Source organism: Aotus nancymaae, unplaced genomic scaffold (genome assembly GCF_030222135.1).
Source record: "Aotus nancymaae isolate 86718 unplaced genomic scaffold, 86718_ANA_hifiasm-v0.15.2.pri h1tg000051l, whole genome shotgun sequence".
In the NCBI taxonomy this organism is placed as follows: domain Eukaryota; kingdom Metazoa; phylum Chordata; class Mammalia; order Primates; family Aotidae; genus Aotus; species Aotus nancymaae.
This window is the reverse complement of record NW_026988465.1, coordinates 25,559,036-25,581,071: the sequence shown is the minus strand read 5'-3', so window position 1 is coordinate 25,581,071 and position 22,036 is coordinate 25,559,036. Positions and strand designations below refer to the sequence as shown.

The 22,036-nt window shown below is 42.1% G+C and overlaps 4 non-coding genes and 1 pseudogene across 4 annotated transcripts; 1 reads left to right on the top strand and 4 right to left on the bottom strand.

Moving 5' to 3' along the window:
- Positions 1-1,464: 1,464 nt before the first annotated feature.
- On the top strand, positions 1,465-1,536 carry TRNAA-AGC (transfer RNA alanine (anticodon AGC)). Its single transcript has one exon. It is a non-coding gene; the product is annotated as a tRNA-Ala (tRNA).
- Positions 1,537-3,074: 1,538 nt separating this feature from the next.
- On the bottom strand, positions 3,075-3,984 carry LOC105708770 (small ribosomal subunit protein uS2-like; annotated as a pseudogene).
- Positions 3,985-6,880: 2,896 nt separating this feature from the next.
- TRNAA-CGC (transfer RNA alanine (anticodon CGC)) lies at positions 6,881-6,952 on the bottom strand. The gene has a single exon. It is a non-coding gene; the product is annotated as a tRNA-Ala (tRNA).
- Positions 6,953-11,983: 5,031 nt separating this feature from the next.
- On the bottom strand, positions 11,984-12,057 carry TRNAT-AGU (transfer RNA threonine (anticodon AGU)). Its single transcript has one exon. It is a non-coding gene; the product is annotated as a tRNA-Thr (tRNA).
- An 8,110-nt stretch (positions 12,058-20,167) lies between these two features.
- TRNAA-AGC (transfer RNA alanine (anticodon AGC)) lies at positions 20,168-20,239 on the bottom strand. Its single transcript has one exon. It is a non-coding gene; the product is annotated as a tRNA-Ala (tRNA).
- Between the last annotated feature and the right edge of the window lie 1,797 nt (positions 20,240-22,036).

Genomic DNA, 22,036 nt, shown 5'->3' with positions numbered 1-22,036 from the left:
GCTAATTTTTGTACTTTTAGTAGACAGGATTTCACCATGTTGGCCAGGGTAGTCTCGAACTCCTGATCTCAAGTGATCTGCTGGCCTCAGCCTCCCAAAGTGTTGGGATTACAGGCGTGAGCCACCTCACCCAGCAGAAAAGTCCCATCTTAATAGTAAGGACTATCATAAGAGTAGGAATATTGAGTGCAGAGCGTAAGGGAACTCCGTAAAATCTTCTAAATTTTTCTGTAAATCTAAGAGTGTTCGACAATTATACTCTATTTATTTATTTATTTTCTGATACAGAGTCTTCCTCTGTCCCCCAGGCTGAAGTGCAGTGGGGCAGTTTTGGCTCATAGCAACCTCCACCTGCCAGGTTCCAGAAAGTCTCCTGCCTCAGCCTCCTAAATAGCTAGAATTACAGGTATGCGCCACCATGCCCGGCTATTTATTTTTATTTTTTTTTTATTTTTAGTAGAGACAGGGTTTCACCATGTTGGTCAGGCTGATCTCGAACTCCTGACCTTGAGATCCACCCACCTCGGCCTCCCAAAGTGCTGGGATTACAAGCGTGAGCCACAGCCCCCTGCCTCAATTATACTCTACAATATAAAAATAATTTTTTAAAAAGATACACAGATGTTTAAAAAAACTTAGAGCAAAGATTTTGCCCTAGAAAGCAAATGCATTTCTAACAGGATTCTTGTACTAATATATTAACCCCTTATCAGATAAATAATTCACAGATATTTTCTCCCATTCCATAGGTTGCCTTTTCTCTTTGTTGATTGTTTTCTTTGTTGTGAAGAAGCTTTTTAGTTTGCTGTAGTCTCATTTTTGCTTTTGTTGCCTGTACTTTTGGTGTCATACTCAAGAAATCATTGCTTAGACCAATGCCAAGAATCTGTCCCCGTTTTCTTCAAGGAATTTTAGTTTTGGGGCTTAAGTTTAAGTTTTAAATTCGTTTTTAGTTGATTTTTGTGCATTAAAGTCTTATCTCCTCACCTGGATCTAGGTTTCCTCTGCAACATTCACAGAACTAGTGTTTACATTCTCTGGCTCTATCATGTGTGTGTGTGTGTGTGTGTGTGTGTGCTTGTGTGTGTGTGTTTTGGCAGCTTCATAGGCAGAGAAGGTTTTTTAAAACAGGAGAGAATCTGAAGACATGCCAGAAGATTCAACCCTGGGGCTGCTGCAGGTGGGCGGAAACTGACACAGACAGTTCTTGAAATAGACGACGGCTGTGGGAGGACCCAAGGGTCTTTCGGTCTAGAATACCTTTCTCCTCTAGACACAACTTCAAGACGAGATTCCCTTCAGAAGTTTCAGAAACAGGAGTTAAACATAGTGGACTTTAACCTATCATGCCTTAAGCCCTCACTTTTAGACAGTGGTGGGTAACAAATCAGGAATATAAGGCAATTTCACGTGGGGCAGGTAAGGGATTGTGGCTCAGTGGTAGAAAGCGCGCACACCAAGTAGGGGGGTGTAGCTCAGTGGTAGAGCGCATGCTTAGCATGCATGAGGCCCTGGGTTCGATCCCCAGCACCTCCATTAGAGTTTGTTCTTACAAGTTTTTGAATATTTCGTTTCAGTATCTTCTCGTTTTTCTTTGTGCATACCCTAGCTTGTGTTTTTCCTCCTCACAGCGAAGGTAAACCATTTGGTACTAATTCATTTGTACTATGGGTCCTAACATTCCTTCAGCCTCCCAACCTGACTGCTTCAGCACAGCGTTAGTCATTTACCGAAATAGAGAAGCTGCTTATTCAGAATCCCCTGACAGTGAAGCAACAGGCTTGCCAGCCACAGAAGACTCGATCTCCTTTGCTGCCGTTTCTCATTACTATTAAGAAGTCGCGGGGTGGCGGGGAGTGGCGGGGGGAAGAGACAAAAAGAGAAGGAAAAAAAGTCGCCCTTGGAAAAAATTCTTTAGATTTCTCTCCTCCCCGCCGTCCCCGCCCCGCCCGTGTCTGTGTCCATGGGCAGACTGAAGACTCCGGAGAAAAGTTTCTTTCTCATTTCTTTTCCCCATTCTCCCCTCCGTTTCCACGACACAGAATCTTGGTTGGGTGGTGAAAGGGCGGTCTAATCACGTCATGGGAGCGCTGTGATCCAGCTTTCTCTAGAGAAGGAATGTTTAGAATTTTGTCTGAAAGAAAAACGCTTCTGGCGAAACTTCGAGGCTTTCAAAATCCACAGTAGAGAAAATTATTTTCAGATATGGAAAAAGCCGCTAGTCGCTCTCAACGCGGTGTCCGTCTTGGACAAAAAAGGGTCGTGTTTTCCTATGGAACGGACGCTTGTAGTTCTCTTTCCTCGGGAGGAAAAGGCCTGGTTTCCTACGAGCAAAGAGGAGCGGAGGGGCCGGGCGCGGTGGCTCGCGCCTGTAATCCCAGAACCATGGGAGGCCGAGGCGGGCGGATCACCTGAGGTCAGGCGTTCGAGACCAAGGCGAAACCCTGTCTAAATAGGCCAATTAGCCGTGCGCGGTGGCTACTCGGGAGGCTGAGGCAGGAGAATCGCTTGAACCGGGAGACGGAGGTTGCGGTGAGCCGAGATCGCGCCACTGCACTCCAGCCTGGCAACAGAGCGACACTCCGTCTCAAAACAAAACAAAGAGGAACCGAGGAGACACTGGCGATGAGGGCACTTTCAGGGCCATCCAAATCTTACGTCTCCCTAAAACCTGACTTCAAGCTCTCCTTCCTCCCTTCCTTTTCTGCAGCCACCTGCATCCTCCTATCTCCCCACCCATTCCTTCATCACCTCTAGTCACCTTCACCTCCGACTTCTCGCATTCCCGTTCATCCGGTTCCACTGCTTCCTCCTAACGAAATTTCCCCAGCAGCTCAGCTCCCTACAGTTCCTGCAGCTCCGCTTTCTAGGCTGGCGTCCTCAACCCTGGACGATGATAGACTGCTGAGTTTCCTGATCATAACGATCCACTGGAAAGTTTGCTGAAGCAGTGACTGTCTGTGACAGCATATACTTAGGTTTTACGTTTTTCTTTTCTTTTTTCCAGAAACTGATGTTTATTTTCCATCAACCTTATTTCCACGTTGCCTAAGAGCCTGTGTGAGAACAGCTTACTACCATTCAGTGGTTGCTCCTACCCATTCAGTGAGTGGCCTGAGCAGTGGGAGCTACAGACCGGTCTTCCGTGGCAGGCTGAGCGCTCCAGTCTTCAGTAGGGAACTGCTGGATAGGCACAGAGGGCACCTGCACGCCTTCAGACCAGTCTGCAACCTCAGGCTGAGTGGCAGTGAACTCAGGAGCTGGAGCAGTCCGTTCACCCTGAAATTCCTCCTTGGTCACAGTCATTTCAGCAACAGCCTACTCTTCCTTTTCAGTCTCTTCAGGATCTCTGTAGAAGCTGAGATCAGGCATGACCTCCCACGGGTGTTCACGGGAAATGCTGCCACGCATACGCAGAACTTCCCGAGCCGGCATCCGCCACGTGAAACCCACTGAAAAACTTCCCGAGCCAGCATCCGCCACATGAAACCCACCGAGTGAGCTGCCTTGTTGTTGCATGGGATGGCAATGTCCACATGGCGCAGAGGAGAATCAGTGTTCCAGTGCGATGGGAGGTAGGTTAACATAAGATTTCTCCTTGAGAGGCTGGTGGTCAGCAAGCACAAGCAGCCGTGGCCTGGAAGGCTTCCTGGATCTGGTTAGTGAAGGTTCTGGGAGTGAAGTGGCAGCAATTGGAGTGGCTCCCGTGGCAGCCGAAAACTTCGGCACCGACCTCTGGGCAGTGTTTCTGGGGGATGTAACACTGACATCAGCGCGGTTTTCAATGCCAACAATGGCGGGAGCTGCCAGCAGAAGCTTCTCCAGGGTCCTCTCCAGATTTAGCATGTGCATGCTATCACTTTTCCTTTTGTAGATGTACTGCTCCGTTTGGAAGTAAAGATTGGTGCCACATAAGTGGGTTCTTGCTGCAAGGAACTTAAGGACACTCTTCTTCATTTGCAGGACGTCAAGGGCTCCTGACATGGTGAAAGTTTCTCTTTAAGTTACGACGGGAATCCAGAATCACGCGGCATGGACCCCTTTGTGGGTAGCGTGGAAAAGCACACGCAGGTTTTTCATCTGGGACTTGTTTTCTTCTTCCATCTGGGTCTACGTTTTCCCAGACAACTTTCTGAGTTCTGCCCTTTTGTACCCTCCTCCTAGCATTTCTAAGTGGGCGGACAGCCAGAAATTGTGAAAAGTCAGGGGCCCTGGTGCCTGAATTTTCTGGGAAGTCTGTGCCCAGAGAGAAAGAAAAACAGTGGAATTCCAACCTGAAGCCAAGTGAGTTAACGTTGGCCAGGCTTGTCGGTGGGCGAAGCTTTGAGGTCCTACGGCTTAGCTATTCCCTTTTCCTGGAAAGGGGTGTCCAAAGTGTGGATTCCCTCATGGATTACAGTGGCCAGAGTTCTACTGCTTCATGGGGATGTTTTGTGCTTCATGGTTTTTGAAAGCTGCCTGAGAGATGTGTTGAGGGCTCCATGCCAAATACTTGAGGTTATAAGCAGCAAGAGGTAAAAGATGCCCGGAGAATCCATGCTTGGCAAAATGGGAGGTGGTCCAAGCTGTTTCTCACTGATCTGGCAACTCTGTGGGCGAATCAGGAATCAAGGAAATAAGGGTCAATGAGGAAGAAGGTCTATCATTTTGTCTCTGCCTAGAAATAATTCAGTCAGCATCATGACCACAACATACCTGATGGGGATAGCCATGGCAGGGGGCTCTGTGACTTAGCTGGTTAAAACCTCTGTCCTGGGTTTGGGTCTCAGAGAAAACAGCTTGTGATTCATCCCTGCTCCCTCTTCTGCTCCTTAAGGAACTGGGAGGAGCATGCTCTTAGTTTTTTCAGACAAAGGAAATTTCATGCTGTATTTGGAATTTCAACTTCACATTTAAAACATCCTTATCTAATACGAACGGTAGCATGCAAAGGGTTTGACAAAGAAAACCGGTATCAATTTTGATACATTCACCAACATTCACAAGTGTGGAACAATGATATACCACAGTTTTTTACTGACTTCTTTAACAAGTGTTTCTTTTTAGAAATTCAAGCAGCTTGATCTAGTCCTGTTCTTCATCCACACACCTTTGGCCACACCTGCCTTTGGGAACTTTGCTGTAGTGATATGTGAAGTATTATTAATTCATTTAAAGATTCAAGAACAAAAAAATAGCCGAAGTTCATCGAGGAAATGTAGAAGGTACGGAATTTAAATCTGCTATTTGGCGATGCTTCTGAGATTTTTACTTCAGCTGGATGTTTTGACTTGGGGAATAGTGGAGAGTTATTTGGTGTCTTCTGTCATATATTTTGTGTATGTTTCCTATGAAAGTCGATTTAATATGCAATGAAAATAACTGCTGCCAAAACCCAAGACCTAATTTTTTTTTTTTTTTTTTTTTTTTTGAGACGGAGTCTCACTCTGTCACCCAGGCTGGAGTGCAGTGGTCCATATCTGCTCACCGAAACCTCTGCCACGGAGTTGCAAGCGATTCCCCTGCCTAAGGCGCCCGAGCAGCTGGGACTACAGGCGCCTGCTACCACGGCCAGCTAATTTTTGTATTTTTAGTAGAGACGAGGGTTCACCATGTTGGCCAGGCTGGTCTTGAACTCCTGACCTCAGGTGATCCACCCACCTCGGCCTCCCAAAGTGCTGGGATTACAGGCCTAAGCCACCGCACCTGGCCCAAAGCTGATTTTTAAAACCTGTTGGTAGATGGCTTGCTGTAAGCTGTAAGCTGTAAGCTATTCCAGCGATCGAGACCTAGCGGTCTTCAGTCGTCCAAATTATATTTTTTTTTTGTTTTTTTTTTTTTTTTGTTTTTTTTTGTTTTTTTTTTTTTTTTTTGAGACGGAGTCTCGCTCTTGTTACCCAGGCTGGAGTGCAATGGCGCGATCTCGGCTCACCGCAACCTCCGTCTCCTGGGTTCAGGCAATTCTCCTGCCTCAGCCTCCTGAGTAGCTGGGATTACAGGCACGCGCCACCGTGCCCAGCTAATTTTTTTGTATTAGTAGAGACGGGGTTTCACAATGTTGACCAGGATGGTCTCGATCTCTCGACCTCGTGATCCACCCGCCTCGGCCTCCCAAAGTGCTGGGATTACACCAAATTATATTTTAAGCGTTCGCGAGGCAAAGCGCTGAGTGCCGCCTTACATTTAGACAACTTCACTCATTCATTCACCTAGAAAAACTTGAGACCTAACGCCCAGCCCCTCGGTTGCTCACAATTCAGTTCTCGCGGCAGAGGCGGAGACTGGAGGAGCCGGGAGGAGAGATGATAAGGCAACCGGCGGGAAGACTTTCTGCTCCTCAGCATTAAACGACCGAACGCTCATAAAACAGAGACGCAAGAAAATTTTTTCTGAGCTGCCTGCTTTTTCTTATTTCCATTCTTTTTCAGTCTCGCTCTTTAGCGATATCGCCAAACGGTCCGTAATGTGACTGTAGGGTTCGTGCTTCCTGCCGAGGAGCTCCTGATGGAAAATTTATCTATTTATGATTTTTTTTTTACGCTGGCTACAAGTCGGTATCTATCTACATACGGTTAGAAATGATCATACCATGACCCATACACAGCTTTGATGTAAGTCTAGAAAGTTTAACATTAATCAATACAATTTAAAAGATACTGGCATCTGGAAAAAATATACAGAAAAACTCCTTCTGGAGTGATCTATGCCTCCGTTTCACTGTCTGCTTGTTTCATTGACGTTAGCAATATATTCTTCTCACACTAAGTTTTATAAAAAGCCACAGGTGACTGCAGGAATAAATAGTATAATATTAGAAACAACAAATTGGACACTCTCCTCTTTTTATAGGAGTAGGGGAAACGTGACAAAATGTATCCAAAAGAATGAGAAAACTAACAACTGGAGGAGCCGGGGGTCGAACCCGGGGCCTCGTACATGCGAAGCACGCGCTCTACCACTGAGCTACACCCCCAGCCCGCGACAGACATGATCCTCGAGGCTCATGTATAAAATATCACTTTGTTGGTTTTTCTTTCTGTTGGTTGGAGAAAGATGGCTGGATTAAATTCCACTACTTTTGTGCAATCACTGAACTGGATATTGTTTGGCGGCTTGACTGAGACACTAAGATTATACTCCAAATGACATCGTTTCTCATCCTCGGCCCTTCCCATTCCTGTTAGCCTGCTCCGAGCTCCATTCACAAGCAAACTGCGGGAAAGATACATTCCTCCATCAGGAAAAAGCACAAACTTCCGACACTGAGGACTGTTCAGTCGTGGAAAAGGATCCCTGATTTTAGTGTAGACCTTTAGTGCAGAGCTCTTCCAGCTGAACTGTGTTTGCCACACGTATTTTCTCTTGCAATACTGACTCAGATGAAGCGCTCCTCAGTCCAGAGGCAGCCTTCGCAGAGTTGAATTCACACTGATTTGTGGGACGCTCTGACAACGTCCATTTCCAGCTGACTCTCATTCCTCGTTAACCCATCACGAGCTCTGAGATAGATTGTCCTCAACTTTGGTTCCGCACCTCCATCTGTAACCCTTCCTTGAGTACTACATTCACAAAGGATTTACAAAAAGCTTCAAAACTTTATTAACTTTAATCAGTTGACGTTTTTCCAGACCAGAGGAACAGACAGGGCAACAGCAAACGCAGAACAGCGAAGCCAGGATGGGCGACTGAGCAAAGCCATCCCAACGGGAAAGTCTGCTGTATACGGAGATGTTAGGAAGAGGAAAGCGGGAGAGCCCTGGGAATGTTCACAGCGCCATCGATGAACGAACAAAATGCGAGGAAGTCCTGGATAGCACGGAGCTGATAGGATTGGATTGGCCGGCAGGGGAATGGCACAATTAATAGCTGTTCTGTCCCTGGGATGCTTTCATCACTTACATGATGAGTCCGGGGAAAAAAAAGTGGTGTGTATCATAGTTAGACACAGTTCTAGGAACCTTGGACACCTGTTAGTGAATACAGAAGCTCTGGATTGGGAGACCGCATCAAGGAAGAGGGAGGAGAGAAAATAAAATCTTCTCCATCACTTGAATTTATCTGAAAGTCAACTGTTCTCCATTACAAGGAATGAACATTATTTTGTCTTCAAAATTAAAGCAGTAAAATGCAATAAAAAAATAAAATAAAATAAATTAAAGCAGGTTGGTGGTGGGACTTTCCTTTTTTCTTTTTTCAAGAGATACAAGAGACTCTATTCAAATTCGTGTGTTCTATTCTAGGTGGGTGATAAAGGCTTGTGAATAGTCTGTGTCCAAGGCATTCGATTTGTTATCCAAAGTGTTTTTCCTGGGATGGCTGGAAAAGCAGCGTAATTTTCCTCACTGCTAATGTCTTTAGAATAACACCCAAATAATTCCCACTGCTAGTGTCTTCAGGATTAGCTATTACGGCAAAAAAGAAATTGTCTATGATTTTCTTTTTTTTCTTCTTTTTCTTCGTTTCTCTTCCTTCTCGTATGAAATATTGTAGAAAGAACAGATGAAAAGCTGGTTAGTGTTATTGCATTTGTGATGTTGAATAAGCATTTTTTTCTTTCATTTCTTCTTTCTGCTATCACAGAAATCATACTTAATTTCCGTATGAGAAGGTTGAAAAAAAAAGGAACTGAAGGAATAAAGTAGGAGAAAGGATTCTGCATTGTGTTGCTGAAGGTAAGTGTGGTATAAAAGTACTTGGGGAAATCGAATAAACAAAACCACGGAAGGGCTGGGTGAACCCAGGACCTCATACATGCAAAGCATGTTCTCTACCACTGAGCTACATGCCCAAACGATGAATCAGGATTTTTAAATTTTTGATGAGCTTCAAATTATTGCATTTTATGCTTTTGTTGTCATATACACAAAATCTTTGCCTAATCTAGGGACACGAAAATGTTTTCTTCTGAAAGTTGTATACTTTTATGTTTTACACTTAGACCTATGATCCAATTTTAGTAGATGCTTTAGGCTTTATAGTATGCATTTAAAGATCACACTGTAACTTCAAGTGATATTCTATTACCTCATGTATATATAAGGTAGGTAAGGACTTTACAACACTGTATTTTCATTTCTCCTCTCTGGGAGTTTGTGCTAATGCTGACAATATTTAACCTCTCCATACGTTATAACTCCACAATATATTGTTATTATTTGTATTCTAAACAATTATTTATAAACAGATTTAAGTAATAGCAAAAAAATTCTTATATTTACTACATCATTACCATTCCCAGTGCTCTTCATTTCTTTGTGTAGATGCACATTTCTTTGGATAGATTCATTTGTTTGGGGGGATGTCATTGAGACACATGGTAGAGATATCAGTATCGTAGAGAAATGTAATATGGGTGTGGGGGAGAGAAATATGAATCTAAAAGAACTCCTGAGTTTTCTAATTTACTCCAGAAAATTAAAAAGAAATCTTCAATTGTATGAACGGGAAACGTTTTTCAAAGAGGCATATTCCCTGAACTTTTTCTATTTGTAGAAAAAAAAAAATACATTAGGCTATATAGGCTTTTATATCCAGTGGAATTCCTTGACCAATTTGACTGTAGGGACTATTAAAATTTTACATAAAAATAAGAAAAGAATTTTCTGAACATGAAAGGGGACTAAACTTCTAAGACTTTAGTTAGTATACTATTATTACACTCCAAATAATTTTTTCCCTTCTCACCATTCCTATTCAACTAGTAATTTTTATAGCAAAATATATATATATATTTTTCTTTAGACATCTGATGTCCTGATGTTTAAAGTAAAAAGTTTTTCAGCAATTGTCTACCCTTTTCAGGTTGTACTGGGAATGTACTAGGAACAGATGTGCTGTCATTCTGTCTGCAAGTCAGTAATCTTTCTCTTGTATAGCGATTAAATGAGATTCGGTTTAGTGATTTCACAAATAGTGGGATTTATCTCAGTGGATTTTCTCCCGCCAACCATTATGTGTTGAAAATTAGAAATACTGACACTGATATATCAAGATGTATCTCCAAGAGGGCTTGGCCATAGTGAGACTGTTGCTTGGTGGTAGAATGCATAGTTAAAACATGTGCTGTCTCAGCTTCATTTCCTGAAAACTTCGCTGTTCTGTAGCTACCTACCCCTTCCTTTCTCACACACTTTCTCACGTACGTGATCCAAAGGACTCCTTAGTGCTACTCCATTTGTACACCATGAACTTCGGCACCACCCAGGGCACAAGACTATGGCAAAGACTGGATGGAAGAGGATAAAATAAAGGATTTATAGCTCACTCAAAATCATCACCAGGAGACAGAAACCTGACCCCACATTCACGGAAATTAACTTTAGGTTTCAATTATCCACATCCTTAAAGATTATCAAAGACAAAAAGAAGAGAAAAACAAAGAATGCCACCAAATTTTATTTTATTTTTATTTATTTATTGAGACGGAGTTTTGCTCTTGTTACCCAGGCTGGAGTGCAATGGCGCGGTCTCGGCTCACCGCAACCTCTGCCTCCTGGGTTCAGGCAATTCTCCTGCCTCAGCCTCCTGAGTAGCTGGGATTACAGGCACGCGCCACCATGCCCAGCTAATTTTTTGTATTTTTAGTAGAGACGGGGTTTCACCATGTTGACTAGGATGGTCTCGATCTCTTGACCTCGTGATCCACCCGCCTCGGCCTCCTAAAGTGCTGGGATTACAGGAGTGAGCCACCGCGCCGGCTCTTTCATATATTTATTTTTTAAAATTTTCTTAGCTGTGTCTGGCTTGACCAACAGGATGTGGATGAGCAGAATTTTTTTTTTTTTTTTTTAATTCCTGTCTCTTCTCTTCTGTCTCCCTCTGCCTCCTATCCATCCCACACTACCAGGAACTGGATTCAGCTATCTTGTAGGAGACAGTAAGTTCGAAGTCTTTCTTAGTGAGTAAACACATTGTATAATAACAATAATTAAGAAACCTGAGAGCTAATCAGTTGGAAACAATCGAAGTATTGAAAGAGAAATTCAATAAAGTTTTGGTTTGCAGTAAGCTGAGATGGCTCAGTTGAGAGAGCATTGAACTCAAGACTTAGAGGTCCCTGGTTCAGTTATGGGTTTTGGCAACGTTTCCTTTCCAGAGACTCTACCAGGGATCTACCTTTACAGTATTAAAATTTCATGTGAACTGCATCTCTTAATTTATGTTTAGTAGTTGATATCTGGGTTAGCAACAGAGCATGGCACACGAGCAAAGGAACTTCGTGTCTGACTTCCTCTGCTTCTCCATATGTTATAAAGCAATCGCTGCGCCACGTGAATTTTAATGTGTGAATACAGATGGACTATAAAATCATTCTAATACATACAATTTTATTTTATTTTAATTAAAGTGACATTAGATATAAAATGAAAAATACCATGACAGGCCAAAGAGAGTGACTGAAAGGAAAAAACTTTGAGCACCTTTGATGGCACTTGCCCCTGCTTTTTGAATAAGGGACACTGTCATCAATATTAAAGTGACATTCATAGTATGTATATAGTATCTATAATCGGCATTCATAATTACAGATTATTAATTCATAATTGACATTTTACAAATTTGGTGAATTGAAGATATTCAAACTCTTCACACACCTATAGTTGAATTATAATCCCAAGAGCACAGGCCAGTACTGCATTAAAATCCACGCCTACAGTATATGTTCCCTCTCTAAACTTCAATTTGCTGTTCTTAACTATATATAAAATTGGAATACTTGAAACAACACTGCAGTGAAAATCCCAATAGAAGATGTGGTTGTATTTTAAAACAAAACAAAACAAACAAAAAAATGGGCAGTCTACTATACTTACCGTCCTGCTCTTTGCTGTTTTTATGTAGTTTGTGTTGGGTGGATATACAGTTTCAGTTCGTTTCCAAAGCCTTTGGATGCCATCCTATTATGTTCAAAATCAGGGATGGAGGATCCCTGATGTAGAAAGGAATTGCAGAAAACTTACGTTTCAAGAGAGTGGGCAGAAATGCCCACCCAGCTTACTAAGCAAGGCCCCGCTGGGATTTGAACCCAGGATCTCCTGTTTACTAGACAGGCGCTTTAACCAACTAAGCCACGGAGCCCCTGAAAGTTGCTGTCGGTTTCCTTCCACCAGAGCATACTTTGGTATTTCTGGTAGAGTTCAGATTTTCCTTCTAGTAAAAAAAAAAAGTTGTTCATTTCTTGGATTTTTATGTGGCCTTTGGTTCCACTCACAGCCACTCGGACGGCGAGTAACAGCTTTGATGGAAGCACTGATGTGCCCGCGTTTGTCTCTTGCTCCCCATAACCTCTGCGTTTGGCCTGGAGCCTCGATGCCTCGTGGGAGCTCAAGCCGAGGGAAAAGTTCAAGCAAGATCAAAGAAGGGACTGTGAGTAGATATGTTTATTTCAGGCTCATTTTAGGCTTTCTAAGGCATTTGACTTAATGTTTAGCTTGCGCTTCTGTGACAGAAGGGAAGCGCCACCAGTTCTTTCATTTTAAAAGTCAACCAAGCGGTTCCTACGATTCGCACAAGTCTGAAAAGAAAGGAAAACGAGTGAAGAAGGAGCTAACCCCTCAGAGACTGTTTCCAGGGGACATGACAGCTCTTGATCCAGACCCGCAAAGAGATGGAAGACAAGGAACACAGGAGGGAGGAAAGCAGCTTTAGCTGTTGTCTTTCTGGAACTTTCTCTGCGAGGAGGAGAACGCAAAGGAGATTCGCAGGCTGGGACAGCAGCTCTGCTGGCGGGGTGTATGTGTGTGCCCACCTGTGAGGTGATCCACGCAGCTCAGTAGAGAAGCATTAAACTTCTGACGTAAGGAGTGAGGATTCGAGTCTCCGTCACGGTTCTAACTCGTAGAGGGAAACCGAAATCCTGCCGGCCCTTCAGGTTCTTTTGGATATTTGCAGTGGGACCCTCTACCCTAGAATTGGTAAACTATTGCCTGAGAGCTAAGAATGAATGTTTGCATCGAAAATACTAATGTATAGAGACGTATGGAATGCTTCACGAATTTGTGTGTCATAGTTGCGGAGCGACCAGGGACATGTCTATGTCGTTCCGAATTTCTGTATCACCCAATGTTAGTACGGACGCTGCCGAAGCGAGCGCGGACTTTTACATTTTAGAAGACTGAAGAAACCAAGAATAGCATTTCTTGCATGTGACATTTATAAGAAATGCAGATTTCAGTGTCCGTATATGAAGGGTTATTTAACACGACCGCCTCGCGTACGCGTCGTCTCCGGCTGCCGTTCCCTGGCTCTGCTGCTGCGCGCGCTGCACGCCGCGGGGGCGCAGTGACTGCTCAGTGTGTCTGTGTCACGCACGTCTCCGACCAAAACATTGTATTTCTTTATTATCAGTGCATTCATATCATCTCAGAACAACAAAAGTGGACTTCAACTGTCCACTCTAATTGTTGAATTATGACCCTACGAATTGTTAAGTTCATTTCACAAGGAAGCGACAGTGTTCACATGATACGTATAAAACAACCACACCCTTCACCCCACTACTCATCACAGCTGAGAGCAACTGGCCCTTGGCTAAAGGATTTCTGCTCTAAAGCTGGGAATCGAACCGCAGACCTGCTGGTTTACTGATTCAACTCTCTCCCACTCAGCCATGCCACCTGCCAAAGGTCACTGCGTTCTTCCATTTCTCTTTGAATATTTCAATTGTTTTCAACATTCTCAGTTTCAGATTTTTAAAATGTTGCTAATTGTCCTATGTATTTACCGATCCAGAAGGACTTGGAGTCTATCGTCTTCCACATACGTTGGTTATTCAAATGCCGATTCCTGGCAGTATGGGATGAATAGACGCAGCGAAAGACAGAAGAGAAACGGTGGAGAGTTAACGGAAAGCATTTCTGCTCCTCCGCATTGTCTGCTAAGCCAGAAACAGCTCAGAAAATTAAAAAAGAAAAATTCGTTGAGTTTAAAATTTTTTTTTTCACTTTCATCTTTCATAGTCTCCTAAGATGCTGAGAAATGGAACCTAATGACGCTATAACTTTCCTAAAAGAATACAGGGTGTGAATATTACGACAAAGCAATCACAAAATTCCCAACTTACATGAATGCAACTGATAGAAAAATCAGAAAATTAAAAATGGCATTTCTCATCTACAGCAGAATTTCTTCACAAAAATTTTTTAAAACTAAAGATGAGTCTGGAACCAAGTAAGTTTCTGATTGACTCTCTTAGCCTGGCGAGTAAACCATTTACCATGGTGAGGTAATTAAATAGTGTTTCATTTTAGTAACCAAAGAGATGTGTCCGGAGAAAATGAACTTATTTATTACTGCTTCAAGAGAACAGGTGATGGGAGACTTCAGGACACTGGGAACAGCATTAATAGTTAATTAACAATACAAGGCAAATGATTTACTCTTGATGAGTCCACAGATGTTACCAATATTACTCAGTTGTTCCTTTACGAAGTCAACGTCAGTTTAATGTGAGTAAGGAAGTAACCTGCATCAACAGCCTACGTGTGACAACTACAGGTAAGACCTTTTTTCTAGGAAGTATTTCTTAGAAGTACAGTATTTTCTAAGAAGTTGAAAGAAACAATAGTTCTTTACAACCTGAAGTGAAATCTGCTAAGATGTGGTATAACTAGTGATGGTAAAATTATGAGAAGGGCAGAAAGAGGCTTAGTTGAGCAAGTTTAAAAACTTGTAATAAATGTAAGCTTATTGTTATTGATTGTATTATTTATCAACATAATTTGTGGGAAATATTTGATGGTGTCATGTGTTATTGAACAGTGATGTTAACAGTGGACTTGGTCTGCTGGACCAGCCATTGTCACTTTTACAAATTTTGGACAGAAATTAGGTGCTGAAGGTCCTGACGAAGGATTACACAGCAGTTTAATGACTTAGCCCTCATAAATTGTGTTTTTTTAAAACTTGGGGCTGAGATGGAATTTTTTTTGAAGTGGAAGAACTGCCCTCAGTTACTGTATTCAAACAGTGAATGGCTTTGGAAGTTAGCCTCTGTTTCAGATTGGACAGTGCTTTTCAACAAATTCAGCCAAAATTACAAGGCAAAACGGTGTTTATATAAAACTTGTACTGCTGTGAAGTCATTTTAATGACAGTGAACATTCCTAGAATCATGGTGATATCAAGCTGCCTTGTGCACTGCCTGTGCTATCCAAAGTTAAAAGAAGCAAATCTCCAATCCCACTGAAATTTTCAGCAGCTATATTTTCTGAACTCAAACTACAGTACTGGCAGTGTGTTAAAAGCTTAATGCAAGTGCAAAAGCAATTTTCATATTTCAAAATCCACTTAACATGCAATTGAGGAGCTTCAAACTAAGCCTCACTTTGAAGTGACTAATTTGCAATGCAATGACATGCTGAAAGCAAACATAAAGAGATGAACCTACTAGAATTCATGTCTTTCATGCAATGAATATGACTCAAATCATATACACAAACAATATTAATCTGTGAAGATTAGTATTAGCCATTTGGCATCTCGCATCTTTATGAAAAGGTATTTTCAAAGATGAAATAAATAAAATTGCACTACAGATCATTAACAGGTGAGCATTAGCAAATGATTTTGATGATAGGGAACACTAACTTTGAGCCCCCATCTGTAATAATAATTATTAGAATGATGACTTAATTCTTCTCATTATTAATAATTATACTCAATTAGTATTGTATTTTGAATTTCATCAGTAAATATGAGTGGATTTTTTTTCTGCCTTGTTATATAAATACCTACATAATATCCTAATATCCTTGATTTTGCCATTTGACTTGCAAATCCTAAAATATTTACTACTTGGCCATTTTCAGAAAAAGATCTCTCAGGTTTATTTTATAAGGGCACTAATCCCATTCATGAAGACACCCCCTTTATCACCTACCCACCTTCCAAAGGCCCTAAATCATAATCTAATGACATTGGTGATTAGGTTTCAACATACGCAGTTTTGGTAATGGGAGCAGTCACAAACATTCAGATTACAGTCGGAGTATATTTAAAAACCTGGGAAGTGATTTTGCACAAGCTTACTGTGACGAAGAGTCCCTAAGTTGATCTCCAGTAATTTCTGTCTCCTAGTGTTCATGCATTTATGTAGTACTCTCCTGCTGAGTGTGAATGGGACTTGTAGCTTCTCTTTTTTTTTTTTTGGCCAGGCTGGAGTGTAGTGGTGCGATCTCTGCTCACTGCAACCTCTGCCTCCCAGGTTCAAGCAATTTTCCTGCCTCAGCCTTCCAAGTACCTGGGATTACAGGCGCACGCCACTACACCCAGCTAATTTTTTGTAATTTTAGTACAGATGGGATTTCACCATGTTGGCCAGGCTGGTCTTGAACTCCTCATGATTTGCCCGCCTCAGGCTTCCAAAGTGCTGGGATTACAGGCATGAGTTACTGCACCCAACTGTGACTTACTCTAAGCAGTAGAATATGGCAAAGGTAAAGGGATGCCACTCCCGTAATTATGTAAATATGTATATAAAACATACAATATATTGTTTAAATTATTTATTAATATATTTATATACATATATTATAATCTATAATAATATATAAGCCATTTTATATATATACATAAGCAATTTTAAATATATGTACACACACAAATATTACTCAAAACAGAGCACAAACTCCCTGCCTAAGTCATTGATGGTAATGACAGCACTTGGGGTGGAGAAGATCCAGGGACCAAATCTGCAGGGAAGAAGGAGGAAATGACAATGGGAGATGATGGGTGCAGAAGAGAGAGAGAGCCAAAGGCTGGTATATTTGACAGGCTTGAGTCTCAGGGTAATGACAACAGCATTCACTCCAAAAGGACCTGTAAGCAGCAACTGACGTCTCTACTGGACGAAGGAGAAATCTTCACTACAATTCATTCATGCTGTAGATTTCAGGAACATGATCCTATAACATGTGCTTGGCTGAATGACCAGGCATTAGCGGTGGATGGTCTTTCTGGGAAGGTGGAGGAAGTGTTTTCTGTGGAAAAGTGACTTCAGTGCTACATAATGCTGAGTCTGATTGTACATAAAGCTGGGCCGCACAGAATGGCTTGGTGGGGCACTTTTTGCATGGAGAAGACAATTTCCACTTACTATGGATGAGCATGTCTTCTAGAGCTTGTGTAACTTAGCAAGCTTCACAGAACAACCGGTGATTTTTTTGTGACGCAGAGTTGCCCAAATGTGTGGGGTAGGAGAGATGCAAGTTTCCTAAACTCCTTTATTCAAACATTTACAGTGGCCTCTCACTTTATGTGACCCCTTGGTTTCTTTGAAAAAGTGGCGAATTATTTGCAACAAGCACTGAGTTAACACAAACCAGACCAATCCTGTTTTCTGTGACCAATGTCCTTTTTCTATGTTTCATGGAAATATCCTTAGACAAGTTTAAATTGTAACTGGGCTTATTTGAGCAAAGAAAAACAAAACAACACATAGCAAAACAAAACAAAACAAACATGATTGAAGAATCAGGCAACGCTGCAAACCAGAGCAGGTTCAGAGAATGCCAATCAATAAAATGGCCTAACAGCATTTATGGAAAACTCAAGTACAGTCCAGGTGAGTTAATTGGTTACAGAGCCTCCAACAATTAATTAAAGCTCAGCTACTGTATTTCAACTCTGTATTAGTTTGGTCTATTAGGCTTAGTGCAGGAGCCTAGTCCACATCAGTGGCTTCCTAGACATTTTATTCAACAGACAGAATAGCCTTTATTTTTCCCTCAAACCTCTTGCTTTGCACTCACGTATCCCTCTATAATATTTTCTCCTGCTTTAGGTGAAACACAAAAACTATTTTCTGTCATAAACTGGATTGTGTGATCAAATCTATGTTGATTCATCAGTTACTGTTAGGACTACAAATTTAGACTACTGGTAGGGAAGAGGTGGAAACATCCCACACACATAAGGTGATCGTCCTAACTCAGTGCAGAGGGCGTGTCTGTGCCCCCTGCTCTGTGAGGCTGTGTCTGGGCCCTCCTTTGATGTCTCCATAAACCTTAGGACTCCCACTCCATTTCCTTCTTTTGCAGTCTTTTTTTTTTTTTTTTTTTTTTTTTTAAGATGGAATCTTGCTCTGTCACCTGGGCTGGAGTACAGGGGCGCAATCTCGGCTCACTGCAACCTCTGCCTCCCGGGTTCAAGCGATTCTCCTGCCTTAGCCTCCCGAGTAGCTGGGACTACAGGTGCCTGCCACTGCGCCTGGCTAATTTTTTTTTATTTTTAGTAGAGATGGGGTTTCACTACGTTGGCCTGGATGGTCTCAAACTCCTGACCTCGTGATCCACCCGCCTCGGCCTCCCAACGTGCTGGGATTACAGGCATGAGCCACCGCGCCCGGCCTGCAGTCTTTTCAAAACGTGATGCTCTCTCAACAATATCCAGAGTCTGAACTCAGGACGGGTAGAAGACAAAGGAGTTTTTCTGCACGCTTGCTTCTTTCATTTTGAGGTACAAACCCGGCAGGACGGGGTAGCAAGTCTTTGTGGTGAATAAGCGTCTCCCGCCTCCTCAGTTGAGACTGGCATTGTTGAACATCTACTTTTCTATCTTTTAGAAAGTAAAGAAACAAGAAAATGGGCTGGGCCTGCTGGCTCACGCCTGTAATCCCAGCACTTTGGGAGGCGGAGGCGGGCGGATAACTTGAGGTCAGGAGTTCGAAACCAGCCTGACCAATATGGAGAAACCCCATCTCTACTAAAAAGACAAAAAAAGTTAGCCGGGTATTGTGGCGGTTGCCAGTAAGCTCGGTTACTGGGGAGGCTGACGCAAGAGAATTGCTTGAACTCGGGAGTTGGAGTCAGAGGTTACAGCGAGCCGATCGTGCCATTGCACTCCAGCCTGGGCGACAGAGCAGGACTCTGTCTAAAAAAAAAAAAAAAGAAAGAAAGAAAAGAAACAAAAAAATGGCTTGTTTCTTGGTTTGGGATGATCTCTCCCACACCTGTCATCAGGGCCGGCTCCTGGATCTGTGACCAGTGCAGTTCACAGGACTTTGGGCTGCATGTGTGTGGAGCAAAGTCTTGGTTTTCATTACAGGGTTCTGCATCCCACAGCACGTTGCTTTTCCAAAGTACTCGAGCAGGCTGACTTTTTAAAAATGCTCTGGCTCCTAATATTAAACTTTCCCCCAAATCCAAGAAGAAACCCTCTTGAACTAATTACTGATGCTAGTCTGAGGTGCATGAAAGATGAAATGGAAGTGTGGTTAAGTGTCTAAGGAGAGCCTTTTCAAGTTAAGGCGATTTTCCTGCTCTCAGACCTCTAATTTTTCCCACTGAAGTTTTGTGAAATACAAGACTGGAGCCAGCATAGCAGTGATTGCTCAGAGTGGCTGGAGAGAGTAAGTGAATGACAAAAATGTGAACAAGGGGGAAGCACTGGGAAGATGTTGGTAAAAGAATACAAAGTTACAGTTAGGAAGAAGATCAATAAGTTGATTGTACAACATGATGACTATAGTTAAAAACAATACGTCAGAACCCTGGATGGGAACAATAAAAAGATGAAAAAACAAACAAAAAACAATACAACGTATTGAAAAATGATGAGGTTTTAAGTTGTCACTACAAAATTGATAACTATGTGAGGTGATGTATACGGTAATTAGCTTGACTTAGCTACTCCAAAATGCATGTGTGTATCTCCAAATAGCGTGTTGTACATGAAAAAAACATAATTTTACTTATCAATTTAAAATTTAAAATACAAACAAAAAATAAAATGTTAGGCCAGGTGCAGTGGCTCACACCTGTAATCCCAGCACTGTGGGAGGCTGAGGCGGGCAGATTACCTGAGATCGGGAGTTTGAGACCAGCCTGACCAACATGGAGAAACCCCATCTTTACAAAAAATACAAAATTGGCCAGATGTGGTGACTCGTGCCTGTAATTCCAGTTACTCGGGAGGCTGAGGTAGGAGAATCTCTTGAAACCAGGAGGCGGAGGTTGCTGGGTGAGCAGAGATCGCGCCATTGCACTCCAGCCTAGGCAATAAGAGCGAAACTTGGTCTCAAAAAATAAAAATAAAATGTTATATAGCACATTTTTTAGAACAGTAAATTAGCACAGATTACCTTCTTGTATATCAAAATGGGTTTTGAGAAACCACAGGAAAGTTAAGACCAGTGGAAAGGAAATGTATGTGTCTTCGTTTGCAGTGACACATGACAGAACACTACAACTGGAGGTGCCGGGGATTGCACCCGGGGCCTCGTGCATGCTAAGCACACGCTCTAGCACTGAGCTACACCCCCTCTGTGACAGCTCTTTTTTCCTAAACATTTTAATTTCATCTTTCTCTTTGCTCGTGAGATTTTGAGAATCTCAAATTTTGTAAAAAGATCCCTTATATATGACTCTATTTCTGAAATCTCCAGGTTTTTCATGCCATCTTACAGATACAAGAGAAGAGTAATTTGATGCTACACAAAAATATCACTGTTCTAGTCTTGTCAGCCCACCCCAAATTTGGCTCTCTAGAAGAGGCCTGAAGGGCACTCTCATTCCTCCACCTGAGGGGGTCCCAACATATCACAAGCTCCAGCAGCTAGAAAATGTCTCTTGAGTGACACTTCTCTGTGTAGTTTTGTTTCTTGGAATCATGTTAATGCTTTACACGGTGAAATTTAAAAAGAAAACTAACAAGGATAGAGGAAAAAGTACTTTAAATTTGAAAACGACTAGAAAAAAATAAAATTACTTCAAATGAATAGTATCAGAATTTAAAAAGATAACAAATCCATGTAAATGTTTTACACAGTACTTTGACCTTGTAACTACATTCTAGAAACAAAAGAACTGCAAATAGGTGATCTCTCTGACAGTGGAACCGAATAGACAGCCTCGAGTCATAGAGTTACACTGGCTTTTCTTAATTCTGTTGAGCCAAAAAATCATGGGCAAAGATAATGAAACATAGACAAGTTCCTCCAAGAGAAAGCTGGGTTTTACTAGGATTCTGTTAGAACTGAGTGAGGGAAACATTAAACGCTATCAGGGTCTGAAAAGGAACTCAGATGCTGGACCATCAAATGGAAAGTTTAATTTTCTAACAAGTTATTCAGGGTTAAAGACATTTTGATTTTCAAAATCTCTTCAGTTAAAAAATATTTGGTTACTGCCTAACACACACATATATATGTTTAATATATGCATACATAACATATATTTAATATGTGTATATATAACATATATACTTTAAAAATTATTTATTTACTTATTTTTGAGACAGAGGCTCACTTTGTTGCCCAGGCTGGCGTGCAGTGGCGTGAACTCGGCTCACTGCAACCTCCCATTCCCAGATTCAAGCAATTCTCCTGCCTCAGCCTCCTGAGTAGCTAGGATTACAGGTGCCCGCCACCACTCCAGACTAATTTTTGTATTTTCAGTAGAGATGGGTTTTCATCATGATGGCCAGGCTGGTCTCAAACTCCTCACCTCAGGAGGTCCACTGGCCTCAGCCTCTCAAAGTGCTAAGATTACAGGCATGAACCCTAACCTATATATTTTTAATGCTTTCCTTTGCCTTATGAGCCAGTGTGCTAATAGTCACTCCTAGCCAAAACTTAGCTACCCAAGCTCAAAACTGCCAGCAGATCCCCCTTCTCATTCAAATAGGTCCTACCACAGCCACAGTGGAGTCAAGGAGTGGCTTTCCTTCTGTTTTCTTTGAAGCCACCAGTATCAGTGACTACTTTGTCAAAAACAAAAATTAAATTGTATGCAAGCTTTCCAATATGCAGTTTGTCTACCTAATTTATTGATCTATTAGAAGTTTTAACAACTTAATCCTCGACCAAAAAATTAACTGAATTACCTAAGAGTTTGAGTGAAGAGGTAGCCAAGATCAGAGTACCCCTAACTTTTCTCATGGAAAGAATGGTTGCGGTATCTGTTGTGGAATTTGGGGGCTTCCAAACATAAGTTTAAACTGAGAGCCCAGTGGCCAAAATTGGTCAATCAGAACTTGGATTAACGATCTAAAACCCCATGTACTTTGGCTAGAGTGGGACCCCAATAAGTCCATTGTGAGTTGATTTACACAAAAGTCT